Here is a 14,339-nt window from a genome sequence, read left to right as displayed (position 1 = left end):
TGTCCCCATTTTGCAGATGAGAAAACAGAAGTTTGAGAGCTGAGAAACTTGCCTAAAGACACGCAGCAAGTAAGTCATCTAGCTAGAATCCAAAATCAGGTTGATCTATCCTCCAAGTTTCTGCTCCCTTCCTTGCCTCTCCCCAGGCTTGAATCTGCCCACACTGAGGGGTGGGGCCAGTTTCCTTCTCTAGGACTCAGCCTCTCCACACACAGGCTGTGCTTAATGACATTTAAGATGTGAGTTTGACTCTCAGGTCTGCCACTCACCATCGGAGAGACCTTGGATAAGCTGCCAACTTCAACCTCTAATTGCTCATCTGTACAATGGGGACAACAGTATCATGGGGCTCTTGGGCTCTTGTGAGGGCGAAAGGAGGATGTGTCAATAGCACTTAAAGCAGCCGGTATGGAGCGAGTGTTCTGCTCCCATCATTCCTGATAAACCACATCACTCCAGCTTTGATGCAGCAGGTTCTCCTGGGCATCCTCCTCTCCCTGCACCTGGCTCATTAAACTCTCACATAAGGAGGAGGGTAGAAGGGGCTGTTTGCTGAGCACCTATTATGCCTCAGACATTTCCACATTCCATCACATCCTCACAACAAGAAAACCTGTGGTGTGGATCTCACAATGCATCCTCAGATGGAGAAGGCAGCAGAAGTTCAGAGAGGCCCCAGCCGCCCAGGGAGGGAGGAAGAACCGAGACCCATCCCTCAGATCCCAAAGCTGCAGCCCCACCACACTCCCCTCTGGACCCACAGCCTCACTTTCCTTCTCCTCCCTGTCTCCTCTTCCCGAGGCAGCACAAGGGGTCTGACTGGTGGGTGCAAGCGACTCCTGGTGCCCTATGTGGAAGCCCCTGCCCAGTGTGTGATAGCCAGTGCGCAGGGTCAGCAAGCACTTGGCCACGTCTCAGGCTGGCTTCTTGCATGGTGGCCAGAGGACATGAGTGGAGTCTATTCGTTGCCACCCTGGGAATCTGGGAGCCCAGGACTGAGCGTCTTCTTCATCCCCAAGGCCAAAGCCTCACTCCAGCTGCTCTCTATCCTCATTTTTCATTTCCTCCTTCTCCTCCTAACCTCTGCCTCTATAAGCTCTTGGTAATAACCTTCGAATACACAGAGACTCTTAGAGAGGGAGTACAATGGCTCCCATGGCTGGAAGTCAGCAAGCACTGGAAGAGCAGAGGAACAGGGGCCTCTCCTGACTGTTATTCACCAGAGGGAAGTCGGGGCGGTGAGAGTAGAGACACTTGTGGATAATCCTCATTAAGCCATTGATGTTTAACATCCTTCACCCCCTGAGTCTACTGTCACCTCAAGAGCAAATAGTTCCTGCATTTGCTTTTCCTCTCCTTCCGCAGCCTCCTTTACACACACACACACACGTAGGAGAAGGCCAGGAGCAGCCTTCCCCCTTAGTCCTGGAGAACCTTGCCATAAAGCTCACCTTCTCTCCTGGGCTCAGTGATGCACCAATCATGGTGCTGGCCCTGTGGGCAGCAGCCCTGGGGGTGGGTACCATGGCTCAGCCAGGCTCACTTGGGCTTAGATCCCGACGCCACTGCTTCATCACTGTGTGACAACTGATGGATACTTCACCTCTCTGAGCACCTGAGCCATCTTCTGAAGACAGGAGGATGCTGCTAGCTTTTATACAGATGTCAGGGCTCATTCCAAAGCTCTAGCATGCTCCCTTCCCTGCACATCCTCTGTGCATGACCAGTATCTACTGCAGATCTCGAGGTGGGCAAAAGGCAAACAATAAAGAAAAGGATATACTTAACACAACCAGTCCTCAAATCATTCCATTAGGTAGGATTCAGGAAGCACAGGCTGGAAGACAGAAAAGTTAAGAAACAAAGCCAGCATTTCTGAAGGGCTGTCTGCTACCGGGCATCATTGTAAACCCTTGACACCAATCAACACCTGATTCTCCCCACCATTCTGCCATTAGATGCAATTCCTGCCCCCACCTTACAGAGAAGGAAACAGAGGCTGGGAGAAGTTAAGTCACTCACACAAAGCCACACAGCTAGAAAGTGGCAGAGCACAGCCTGATCCCAGGCAATCCAACTCCAGGCTTGTGCCCCAGCCATGAGCTGCGCTGCATCTGGAATTCTCCTCCCTGCTCTGCTTCATGCTTGGAGCTCTGTGTGTGTTCTCTATTCACCGTCGGCCTGGAAAAGCGGCGGCCGGCAACATGGATCACTCAGGAGGACTTCAGTGGGATTAATTTCCGGTCCTCTGGTCAGTGTCAAGTCTCCCAAATCATTTTTCATGCTGCCATGTGTCCAGCGTGAATGTCCACACTGGGGCTGGGTGGGCAAGCGGGTGAGAGACTCCCACTGCCCCAGCCGTCGTGTTTGTGCCTCGCTGCTGCAAGAGGGAGTGAGGAGCTGTGCTCATTCTCTCTCTCTCTTTCTTTCCCTTCTGCTGCAGCTCCTTCTTCTTCTTCTTCCTCTTCTTCTTCTTCTTCTTCTTCTTCTTCTTCCTCTTCTTCTTCTCCTTCTTCTTCCTCTTCTTCTTCTCCTTCTTCTTCCTCTTCTTCTATATTTCTATATTGAAACATCTCAATGTGCCATTCTCAGTGCTGAGCCCTTAGGGCTTAACATGCCACACACAACTTTGCCCTCTTTGTCCTCATGATCCAGGTTGAGGGGCAGATATAGGAACAGCCACTCACAGCAGTATGGCAAGTAGGGGCTAGGAGACCTGGAATACTGTGGGAACAGAAGAGGGGCTCCCAACCAGCCTGCTGAAGACTTGGGAGAAGGCTTCCTGGAGAAAGTGAGCGTGAAGGTGAAGACTGAGGCACAGGTGGGCGTTTTCCAGGCAGAGGGCAGGAAAGGGCATCTCAGGCAGAGGGAACAGCTTAGGCAAAGGCCTAGAAGCAAGAAGAGTTGAGTGGGACGGTTGGGGAGTCGCTTTTGACTCTCCTCTTTCTTTTGCCCTGACACCTCCTCTTCACTGCTTCTGACTCTATCACCTGGGCCCCTGGTCGCTGTCACTTCTCTCCTAGATGGCTGGCCTCTTCCTCTGCCCTTACCCAGCCTACTATTCGCTCCTCAGCAGCCAGAGAGATTCTTTTAAATGCAACTCAGGCCAGGTGCTGTGGTTTATACCTGTAATCACAGCACTTTGGGAGGCCGAGGCAGGTGGATCACCTGAGGTCAGGAGTTCAAGACCAGTCTGGCCAACATGGTGAAATCCTGTCTCTACTAAAAATACAAAAATTAGCCAGGCATGGTGGTGGGCGCCTGTAATCCTAGCTACTTGGGAGGCTAAGGCAGGAGAATCGCTTTAACCTGGGAGGTGGAGGTTGCAGTGAGTGGAGATCATGCCATTGCTCTCCAGCCTGGATGAAAAGAGTGAAACCTTGTCTCAAAAAAAAAAGCAACTCAGATTGTACTTCACCCCTGCTTGAAACACCCCAGTGGTTTTCATCTGACTTGAAAGAAATCCACATGCCTCACTTGGAGGGTCTACTCTCTGCTGACCTCCTGTCTTCCCCGCTTCCTGCAGCTGCCCTGGCCTCCCTGCTGCTCCCCAAACATACCAAGCACGTTCCTGCCTCAGGGACTTTGTGCTTGCTGTGCCTTCTCTGAGGAACACACTTTTCCCCATATTCCTTCCATCACTGCATCTGGCTTTGGGCTTAAACATCACTTCCTAAAACAGGTTCTCTTCTGCACGCCCTGTGTTCTGTCCCTCTCCATCCCTCACCCACCTCTGTCAGTCTCCACAGCATTTATTCCTCCCTGATACACTATATTTATTGGTTTATCTGATTATTGCCTGTTTCCACTGGTGGAGTGTAAACTCTAGGGAGGTAGGCCTTTTGTCTTGCCTGGCACATTGTAGGTGCTCAGTACACATTTGTTGAGTTAGTGACTAAGAGAACAACAAATGGTTCAGTGTGGCTGGAGCACAGAGTGAAAGTTGGGAAATGGAGAAGAAGCCACACAGGACCCCAAGAGCCAGGTCAACATAGCACTTTATCTGAAGCACGTTTGGAGGCTGGAAAGGGTTGGCAATGGCTCTCCATGTGGACAGAGAACTCAGAGATCTGGAGGGAACTTAATCATTTAATCTGGCTCATGAGCATTTCTTGATGCTCTGGTGCTGGTGACTCAGATTCAAATCCAACATGATTCCTATGCTCAACAAGCTCACAGTCCAATAAGGGTTACTGTTGGCATAAAACACCATGGAGTGGGAGCAAAAGCAAAGCAACGCAAGATACAGAGGCAGCAGTGATGTACTCTGTCTGGGGACCCCTGAGTAGGCAAACTCTGAGGTGGGTTTTGAAGGATGAATAGGAGTTTGCCAAACAAAGATTGGTCTCCTAATGCACCTCAAAGAGCCAAAGTCAAGGAAATGGAGACATTGAAAACTTCATGTGTTATGGCTGGAATGTAAAATGGTACAGTGCTATGGAAAAAAGAATTCGATGGTTCCTCAAAATGTTAAACATAGAATTACCATATGACCCAGCAATTTTGCTCCTACATATATACCCAAAATAATTGAAAATAAGGACTCAAACAGATACTTGTACACCAATGTTTACAGCATCATTATCATCATCATCACCACCATTAATTTAGAGACAGTGTTTCACTCTATCACCCAGGCTGGAGTGTAGTAATGTGATCACAGTTCCCTGTAAGCCAGCTTATTTATTTATTTATTTATTTATTTATTTTAGGGACAGGGTCTCATTATGTTGCCCAGGCTGGTCCCAAACTCCTGGCCTCAAGTGATCCTCCCACTTCAGCCTCCCAAAGTGCTAGCACTGCAAGTGTGATCACCATGCCCAGCCTATACCAGCATTATTCACAATCAGCAAAAGTTAAAAACAATCTGAGTGTTCATCAACAGCAAAATAGATAAACAACATGTGGCAGACGCACATGCAACAAATAATTATTTAGTTATATAAAGGGATGAAGTTTGGATCATGCTACAGAATGGGCAAACTTTGAAAACATTACGCTAAGCGAAATAAACCAAATGCAAAAGGACAAATACTGTACGATTCCACTTCTATGAGGTACGTAGAACAGGAAAATTCATAGAGAGAAAAAGCAGAGTAAAGTTTACCAAGAGCTAGGCGGAGGGGGAAGTGGGGAGTTATTGCTTAAATGGCATGGAGTTTCTGCTTGGGGTGATGAAAACGTTCTGGTATAGATAGTGGTAATGGTTGCAACAGCATTATGAATCCACCGAACTACCCATTCCCAAAGGGCAAAACTTCACCTTCTCTCCTATTTTGCCTCAGCTGGCAGCACAACTTCCACACTCTGAGCTGATAGTTATTGTCCGTCTACTTGATGCCCATCACTCTGCTAGTTCGTCTCTATGTATTATTATCTCATTTAATCCTCATAGCAAATCAACAAGGTAGGTGCTATTTTTGCCTTCATCTGCCAGAGGAAGAAACTGAACTCAGAGAGGTGGCCACTTGCCTGAGGTCATACAGCTCACAAATGGAATAGACCCCAAGTTCCTCTGACTGCAAAGGCCATGCTTTGCATTACTACCTCACAGAGGCAAGCTGAAACCCAAAAGCAGCAAATGCATACATGCTATTATCCACTAAGAGTCACCCTGTGCCAGGCAGAATGCTAAGAACAGGGATACATGATCTTTAGTAACTTCTCAGTAGCCCAGTTAGGCAGGCACTGTAAGTTCTACTTTGCAGATGAAGAAACTGAGACAGTGAGAGATGAAATGACTTCCTAAGTAGCACAGCACGACAGGGACAGAGTCAGGACTCACATCAAGATCTGTATAGCTCCAAAGTCTGTGCCCCTTTCTGCTTTGTCACATCCACCCATGATGCTCCTCTGTCCTTCCTAGCCTTCTGGGACCAAGACCTGAACAAGAATTTGACCAGCACATGGTAAGGAGGGACACCTGTTTACTGAGCACCTACTATGTTCTGGGTCTGGACTACAGGCTTCACATTTATGACCACGTATCTGGAACATGCGCCTGACCTCTGCTGCCAGTCGAACAAGAGGTCAGTGGCAGGATTGGATGCCTGGTCTAGACTTCACTGGGTAATAATGTGAACTATTTTTAGCCCCCTGCACAAAAGAGAAAAACCTTACATCTCACATCGCTAAAATCTAATCACAGCCTCCACTCATCAAGTCTCTGCTAAGTCCCAGGCACATCTCCTAAACTATCTCATTTAACCCTCACAACAACTCTAGGAGGTAAACATCATTAGCTCCCCTTTGCAGATGAGGAAACCGAGCTGAGGGCTCAGTCACCTGTCTGAGGTTACACAGAGTGTGGTACAGCTAGGATATAAACCCCGGTCTGTCTGCCTCAAAAGCCAGGGCTCTTTTCACTCATCAAGCTACCTCTCAAAAGCCACCATCTCCTAATTCCTCAGCAGCAGCCTGGGCATCAGCAAGAGGACAGACCTGCCCGGAGATCCTGGGTATTTGATCTGAAATGAGACCCTTCATCTAAGACCTGCTCCTCATCATCCCATGAGCCCCATAATGTACATCATTCCTAATAATAGCTCTTTATGCCGGGTGAGTTTCTTTTTGCCAAAGGAGGAGATTAAACTGCTTTTTTCTCAGTCATAAATCTTATAGTTTCTCCTAAATCCTATTGAGCTGACAAATTGTGGCCTTTTCTGTATTCATTCCACAAGACACCTGGAGTGTGTATTATAGGCCAGGTTCTCTGCTAAACACTCAGCTGCATGGCTAAGATGACCCAGTTCCTGCCCTCTGGGGATCACAAGCTGGCAAGGATGATAGGAAGTAAACAGTACTTCCAGTAATTTCAGCACCACCTGGACAGGGCTGAGATAGAGGTGTGGATATACAGGAGAAGTACCCAAGCCAGTCTGTTCAATATGGGAAGTCATCCTGGAGCTAGAGACCAAGGCTGGGTTTTGAAGGATGAGTAGGAGAGCTCCATGGTGATCAGAAAGGGTTCTGTGCAGCTGAAAGAAATCATCCAGGCTTTTTAAAGCAAAAGTTGATTTAACACAGGGGATAAGGAACTCTAAAAGGTGCTAGGGGAGGGAAGGTGCTGGAGGAGTCAACAGGGCCTCTGTAAATGACTCCCAGAATACTACCGGACCAACCAGCCATGCAATCAGAAAGTCAGGCAAACGGGAGACCACCCCTGCAAATAGTGAGTTCAAGAACTTACTGTCACACTTGGGTCCAGGGATCTGGAAGCTGGGACTGGGGAGCCACCATGACGTCATCACAACTGCCTCTCAACACCCATGGAGGTGGCCACCAGACTCTGAGATGCTGCTGCAAAAACCCCCATGCCACCATGATGGCTCCTGCTGGAGGAAAGAGCCACAGCAGCAGAGAGACGGCCTCTGTTTCAATTCCAGAGTCAAAATCTCACACAGCGTAGATAATTGACAGAACCTAATTGACATCGAGAACTTTAGCTGCAAGGGAGGCTGGGAAAATAGTTTTCAACTCCTATCTCTGCAATACAGGAAAGTGCACCAAGGAGAAGAGGGGGAGTGGATGGGAATGGGGGCTGAGGCCCAAGCAGGCGTATCCCCTGCAACTGGGAAGGAAAGGAGTGAGTGCCCTAGGCCAGGTGGACACATATCTTGAATTTTCTCTTCTGCCTCCACACAGAGGCCCTTTTTCAGGTCAACACTCCACAGGTGATATAAGGACCACCCACAAGGACCCCTTCCCTGTGGCCCTGTCAGAGCGGGAGACCAGTGAATCCAGATTCTCACTTCTGTGATGAGGAAATGGAGGTGCAGAGGGAAGACTATTGTCTTAAGGCCACACAACTCCATGGACAAGTGGGGCCTAGAACCTTGTTCTCCCCTTTGTGTTGTGCCTGCTCTGCCATCCTCTTCTTCATGTTCCAGGGCTGGGGCCTGGCTGGAGCTGGGGGTGGTGGCTGGTGTAGGTGAAGAATTGCAGTCTGGAGAGGGGAAAAAAACTCAGCCTCTGGTGTCAATTATGCCTGAGTTCTCCTCCGGGCTCCACTCCTGCTAACTGTGTGACTCTGGGCAAGTTACTCAACCTCCCTGAGCTCCAGTTGCCTCCTCAGTGAAATGGACATGGAGAAAAGCACAGAGCTGTCATGAGAATGGCAGATACTAAATATAATGAAGATTACAGTAGGTATTCTCGAAATGGGAGCTGATGGGACTGGTTCCACAATACTATTGTTAATTATAAACTGCTATTACTATTAATAGTAGCCAATCCTTCCCAAATTGAAGATGAAAACTTTTTAAAGGTTTTCTATGTGGTTTAACCTCACTGCTTTTTCTTCTCCGACCTCAGTAGCAGCATAAAAAGACCTGCACTGTAACTGCTTCCATTATTCTAGCCTACCTGCATTTGCCAATTTCTAACTAAACATCTAGGATTCCTCCCCTCATCTCACCCAGAGACCCACAAGTACCCACAGACCAATATACACAGATTAACACCAAACGAACACTTATACATACACCTGGTTTTGAACGGCCACACATAAGCATGGTCAAATACACAGACCCTCACTAGTACTCAGATTCACACACAAACTTATAGAATCACTACCTCACCTAAATACACATAGACACACACACAGAGAAACAACAGCAGCACTCATGCATACATATACTTCAACACGCACACTCCACACCCTCCTAGTTTTGTGACACACTCAGGAATATTAAAAGTTGTGGAGAATGGAAGTAGCTTGGAGCCTTGCTCCTGAATTCTCTTTAAACAACTGGTCAGTGACAACTCAGGACTCCTTGGAGACCTCGCTGAAGGGCCTTTATCAGCCTAAAGCTGAGCCTTCAGCCTGGGTCCCATCTCAGATAAGATCATTAATTTTCCATTGCAGCTTCTCTCTCTCTCTCTCTCTCTCTGAGTCATCTTTACAAGCCCCTGAAACAATGGTATTTAAGGAGGGAGATTTCTCAACACCTGAAATCCCTACAGAAAGGTTCAGCATCCTTGGTAAAGCATTTACGTGCTGGTGGAGGGTGCATGGAGTGACATGGTTTTCACATTTGAGAAAGGTAAGTGGGAGGGAATATCAGACAACTGCACAGTGCAGATCATCATTTAAATAAAATCCCCGTGGGGCTCGCTGGCAGCATTAAAATTGCTCCGTGCCTCTGTGGTGGTGTCACAGAACAGCCTCTCTCCTTTATTCTGCTTTACCATAGAAAGAGGCAGTGTGGTGCAGTGGAAATACCCTAGGGCTGAATCCTAGGATTCAAGTCTGATCCGTCATTTCTGGGCTGTGTATAACTAGCTAGGCAATTCACTTACCTCTCTGAGTAATGATGTTTTTATCAATAGAATACAGTGATTAGGAGCAATGAAGGGCTCCAGAGCCAGACTGCCTGGCTCGGCCCTGGACTAGCTGTGTGATCTTTGGCAAGTTGCTTAATCTCTCTGGGCTTCAATTTTCTTATCAGTGAAGTGGAGTAACAACTTCACTTTCCTCATAGGGTTGTTGCAAGTATGAAATTAATATATGTAAATGCTTAGCACAGTGCCTACTACATACTCAATGATCAATAAATGATAGCAGGTGCAGCAGTAACTGTCATTTTGTGTTTCTCATATTCCAGACATCCTGCTTTGTCCTCCTCAAGACCTACAGGATCTCATCTTCGTGTCCCCTAATGTCCCCACTCATACTGGCTCCCTTTCTGGTCCTTGGATATGCCATCTTGTTCCCATGTTAGGGTGTTTGCTCTTGTTGTTGCTTCTAGTCAGAATGCTGCCCTCCCCTAATATTTTCATGTTTTATTCTCTCAATTCATTCACATCTGTGCTCAAAGGACACCTCCTCAAAGAGGCCTCCAATGATTACCTTATCTAAAAGAGCACTTATCTATCATCATCTATCCTCTTGCTTGGAATTATGCTACACATTTGTGTACTTGTTTATTCTTTTTCTCATCCACTAGAATGTAAGTTTCAGGAAGCCAGAAATCTTGTCTTTCTTGTATTTGACTGTATATCTGTAGCTCCTATAACAGTTCCAGGCCATGGAAGCACTCAATAAATATTTATAGAATGCATGAAAAAGTAAAAATGTTATCATATTAAATATGGGTCAAAATGAAACACTCATTCAGCTTCAGCCTGTTAATCCCAGAACGATCTCTCTTGGGCTACTATATATCACATATATGACTCTACCATATACATCTGAGTATCTGAGTCAGAACTTTCACAGCCAGTTCTGACTCAGAGCTGCCTACATTCTTTGGTGACAGATATGGATGAAAGCAGCTGGAGAAGGCATCGATGACTGCTGCCTTTTCCTTGCCCAGGAAGAGTCTAGAGAAAGAATCCACCACTTTTTCAGAACACTTTAAAATAGGGCTTTATGGGGCTATGGACTCCCAGTACCCCCTCCCCCCCCCACCCCCATTGTAGAGATGATCATCCTGCATCACCTATCTGCCCAGTGTTTCCAGCTAGCAAGAAATGCCAAGTGAGGACATCTGGAAAAAGGAATATCAGCTTTGGATTCCAAGAGATGGCAAAATGAAGATGTCACTATAGTCAGTGAAAAGCTGGCTCATTCTTCCTCTCTTTATTCACTTCCCCTGGGCTCCATTTTCTGCCTCAGCACCTGCGCCGCCTCATGCTCGGTAGCAGGAATTTGCTTTTCAGCACCACGGACAGCGATTGGCTGGCCGCCGGGGAGGCGAGGAAGCCAGAACGTGGGACTTTCATGTAACCAAACAAATATTTACTGAGCACATCCTGGGGGCAGGCATACTGAAGAATACAGAGATTTATGTGGTCTTGACCTTTAAATAACTTAATCTCTTCGAGTCATCAATATTCCTAAACTGATACAGCTGGGGCGAGGCCCCGAGCCTCCTGATGCTTGGAAAATGTGGAGACTCAAAGGGAAAATGTTTCCCTTCTCAACAGTTGTTGAATTCATGCCGTGTATTTGCATATGTTATCTAATACTGTCATTAGACTGCCACCCTAAAAACAAACAAAAAAGCAAAAAACAGGTACTGCAATGTTCTATTCACCATTATACCGCAAGTACCCAGCACGGTGCCTGGCCCATAGTAGACACTCAATAGGTTTTTAATAAATGTGTGGATGAATGAATCTTCACAAAATCCTATTTTGCCCATTTTTATTTTGCCCCTATTTCATAGATGAGAAAACTGAGTCTCTGAAAACTCCCTTCTCATGACAGCTATTAAGCGGCAGAGCTTAGGTTTGAATCCAGGACCTCCCAATTTCATGCTGTGCTGTCAAGCAGAGCCACTTAACTATGCGCTGGGCACTCTCGGAGCCTAGAAAAGGTGCCATCTTGGGAGAGGATGATTCTAACAATAGCACTGACTCACTATTCAACCTTGAGGGAATCATGTTTTTCTTTCTGGCCTCAACTTTTCCATATGTAAAATGGAAAAGGAGATTGTATGGCTAATGGCTCCCCTCCCTACCCCACAAATGGCTTATAAGGGGCTCCCCGGAAGGCTTGAATCATGCATTTGTTGCAGCTAGACAACGCGACCAGCAGGGGGCGCTATAAAATGAATTAAAACATCCTTCCCTTGCCTCCGCAGGGCGTCAAATGAGAAGTGTATTGATATCCCAGCAGACCTCAGTATCCTTTTTCATCTTCCCGCTATAACCAGAATATGTGCGCAAGCAGTGCAGGAGCTCTTCTTTTTACAGTGCGACAAATGAACTTCAACCCCTCTCGAGAAGTGAGTAAAGAGGCAGCCCTAGGACACAGAGACAGTGCAGTGACGCTGCCGTGACTTATCGCCCAGGAACCCTCTGATTGAGTAACTTTGGACAAAGCCTCGAGCAAAGATAACTTTAAATGGCTGCGGCAGCGGAAAAATCAGTTTGGCTGATTGATGTCCTGGGTTTCTTGTTAGTGGGTGGCTTCCAGCCATGGCTCTGCCTCGGCTCCCAGAATTACTCCAGTAAGTGATTTGCTCATCCCTAACTCTTCCCAGGGGGTGGGGAGAGGGAGCTGAATCAGCCCTCTCACAACCCTGATTGGGATTTAATAGGGGACTAGTGGGCACTGGTGCACTGGGGGCAATGTGGGGAGAGGAGCAGATTTGTCAGGCTTGGCAAAAATATCTGGCTCCTGCCTGTGGGTGTGGAGGGGAAAATAAAGTCAGAAAAGAAGCGACTGCAGAGTGAATGTCTTTCAATTATTTGAAAAGAATGCAAATCAAATGTGTCACGAAGGCTGTTTCTGTAATCAAATCCTAGTCATTGAAATCTAGATTGACCAAAGTGGGTCTCCAGATTGAAGAGCAGTAACGGGGGAGCTTGGGAGATTTTTGTCAGGGAGCCTTACTCAGTGTAGGAGTCACCCGGGATCATCAGAAGGGAGCAGGCTTTGCAATTAACCAGACCTTGATTCAATCGTGGCTCTACTATTGACTGTCTGCAAAGCCTGGATCGAGTTGCTTAATCTTTCTGAAACTCAGCTTCCTCATTTGTAAGATGGGAGAATACTAATAATATATCTACTCTTTCAGCTCTCTATTCTTGCATATTAAACCACATTAACACTTCGTGGAATAACAAAGCAATCATTCGATTATGCTCACAGAGTCTTAGATCAGAAATTTAGACAGGACATAACAGGTATGGCTGTGTCTGCTGCATGATGTCTGGGGTCTCAGATGGGAAAACTCAAATGGGTAGGGGTTGGAATAACCTGAGGCTTTTTCACGTGGTCCCAGGCAGGGTTGCCTCAAAGGCTGGGTTCAGCTACAATGACTTACCTTGGCCTCTCCAGCAGGATTCTAAAAGCTAGTGTTCCAGTGAACAGGCAGAAGTTGCATGACCTTTTATGACCTAGCTTTGCAAGTCACATAGTGTCACTTCCTTCGCACTCTGTTGGCCAAAACCATCACAAGCCCACTCAGATTAAGAGGAGGGGACATAGACTCCTCTAAGTGGGAGGAGTGTCAATTTACAGCCAAGTTTGAAAACTACCACACCTACCATGCATGGGTATTATTATAATTCAATGCCAAGTACTTGACAACAGCTACTCCTGTTCCCTCAGAGGATCAAACAGTTCTTGGTGAGAGCTTTTCATCATTCTTGGATAAAATCTATAAATTCTTACCATGGCCTACAAGGCCTGGCATGGTCTGGGCCTGATTTCTTCCCTAGCTTCTTTCTGCCCATCTCGTCTCTCAAATGCTTTGCCATTTGCTTTCCTTCAGCAACTAAAAGGCATCATGCTCCTTCCCAATTGCCAAGTCCCTTTGCTCTGCTGCTACTTCTGCCTGGAACACTCCTTGCTCATTTTATGGCCTGGCAAAAAATTGTGTATACCTAGGCCACTGCTTCAGGGAAATCCTTTCCAATTCTCCAGACCTACGTCAGGACCCCCTTTATATGCTGTTAGAGAACCCAGTACTTTTACATCATAGTACTAATCGCAATCACTATGTAATTATTTAACTAACAGCCTTCCCTTGCCCCATGCTCAACCTGACCACTATCAAGTTAACTAACAGACAGGGACCCCTGTCTGTCTTGTGTTTTCAGCACCTAGCACAGAGAATGGCACAGAGTAGGTGCTCATTAAATATTTGCTGAATGAAGAGGGAATGGATGATTAGGCCACCAAGGCTTTATGTCTGCGCTGGAATCACATTTACTATTAGTAATTAGCTCACATTAATCAGAAACCTGGTTGGCTCTGATGTCATCATAGGGCTTACTGGTATTCCAGGGAGAAGTTTTTGGTATTGAAATGAGACCTCCTGGGGTACACTTTTGAGGGTTGGTCTTCTGGAGAGGCCACAATAGCTCCCATCTCAGCTGTTACACTCAGTACTCCCTGGGACAGCAGAGAATGTAGAGGATGTCTATCTGAATTCTGTAAGGTGCAGTAAGAATTTTGGTGTACTAATTCATCTGAGCCCAGCTTCTTTTCATCCAAGTGGTGCCAACAACACCAAAAGCATTAAATAAATAATTAAACCATAGGATTGTACACGCTTAACACACTCTGTGTGCTAGGCACTGTGCCAGGCAGTAAAAATACCGTGAGAAGGAGGGCAGACATATTCCCTGTTCTCCTGGGCCTTAGAGTCAAATGGGGAGAAAGATTCAAAGCAGATAACCAGAGAATAGTAAAAGTTACATAATACAGGCATCCCAAGGACCTGTGAGAGGACAGGGATGGCAACAATCCTACCTATGATGGGCGGGGGTTAGTTAAGGAAGGCTTTATTGAGAAGGTGATATCCAAATAAAGATCTTAAGAATGTATGAGCAGTATTAGAGAAGGTGACAGAAAGGAGCTCCAAGAATGGGAATAGCGAAAA

At 46.7% G+C, this 14,339-nt stretch overlaps 1 long non-coding RNA gene across 1 annotated transcript in view; it reads left to right on the top strand.

The window, feature by feature from the left end:
• Positions 1–12,172, top strand: part of LOC129021723 (uncharacterized) — a 60,551-nt gene extending 48,379 nt beyond the window's left edge. Inside the window, exon 4 of the long non-coding RNA XR_008496133.1 lies at positions 11,589–12,172. This is a non-coding gene — a long non-coding RNA (uncharacterized LOC129021723). The remainder of the gene's footprint in view (positions 1–11,588) is intronic.
• Positions 12,173–14,339: the final 2,167 nt, after the last annotated feature.

Source organism: Pongo pygmaeus, chromosome 21 (assembly GCF_028885625.2).
Source record: "Pongo pygmaeus isolate AG05252 chromosome 21, NHGRI_mPonPyg2-v2.0_pri, whole genome shotgun sequence".
Lineage (NCBI taxonomy): Eukaryota > Metazoa > Chordata > Mammalia > Primates > Hominidae > Pongo > Pongo pygmaeus.
This window is presented reverse-complemented; position numbering and strand designations above follow the sequence as displayed.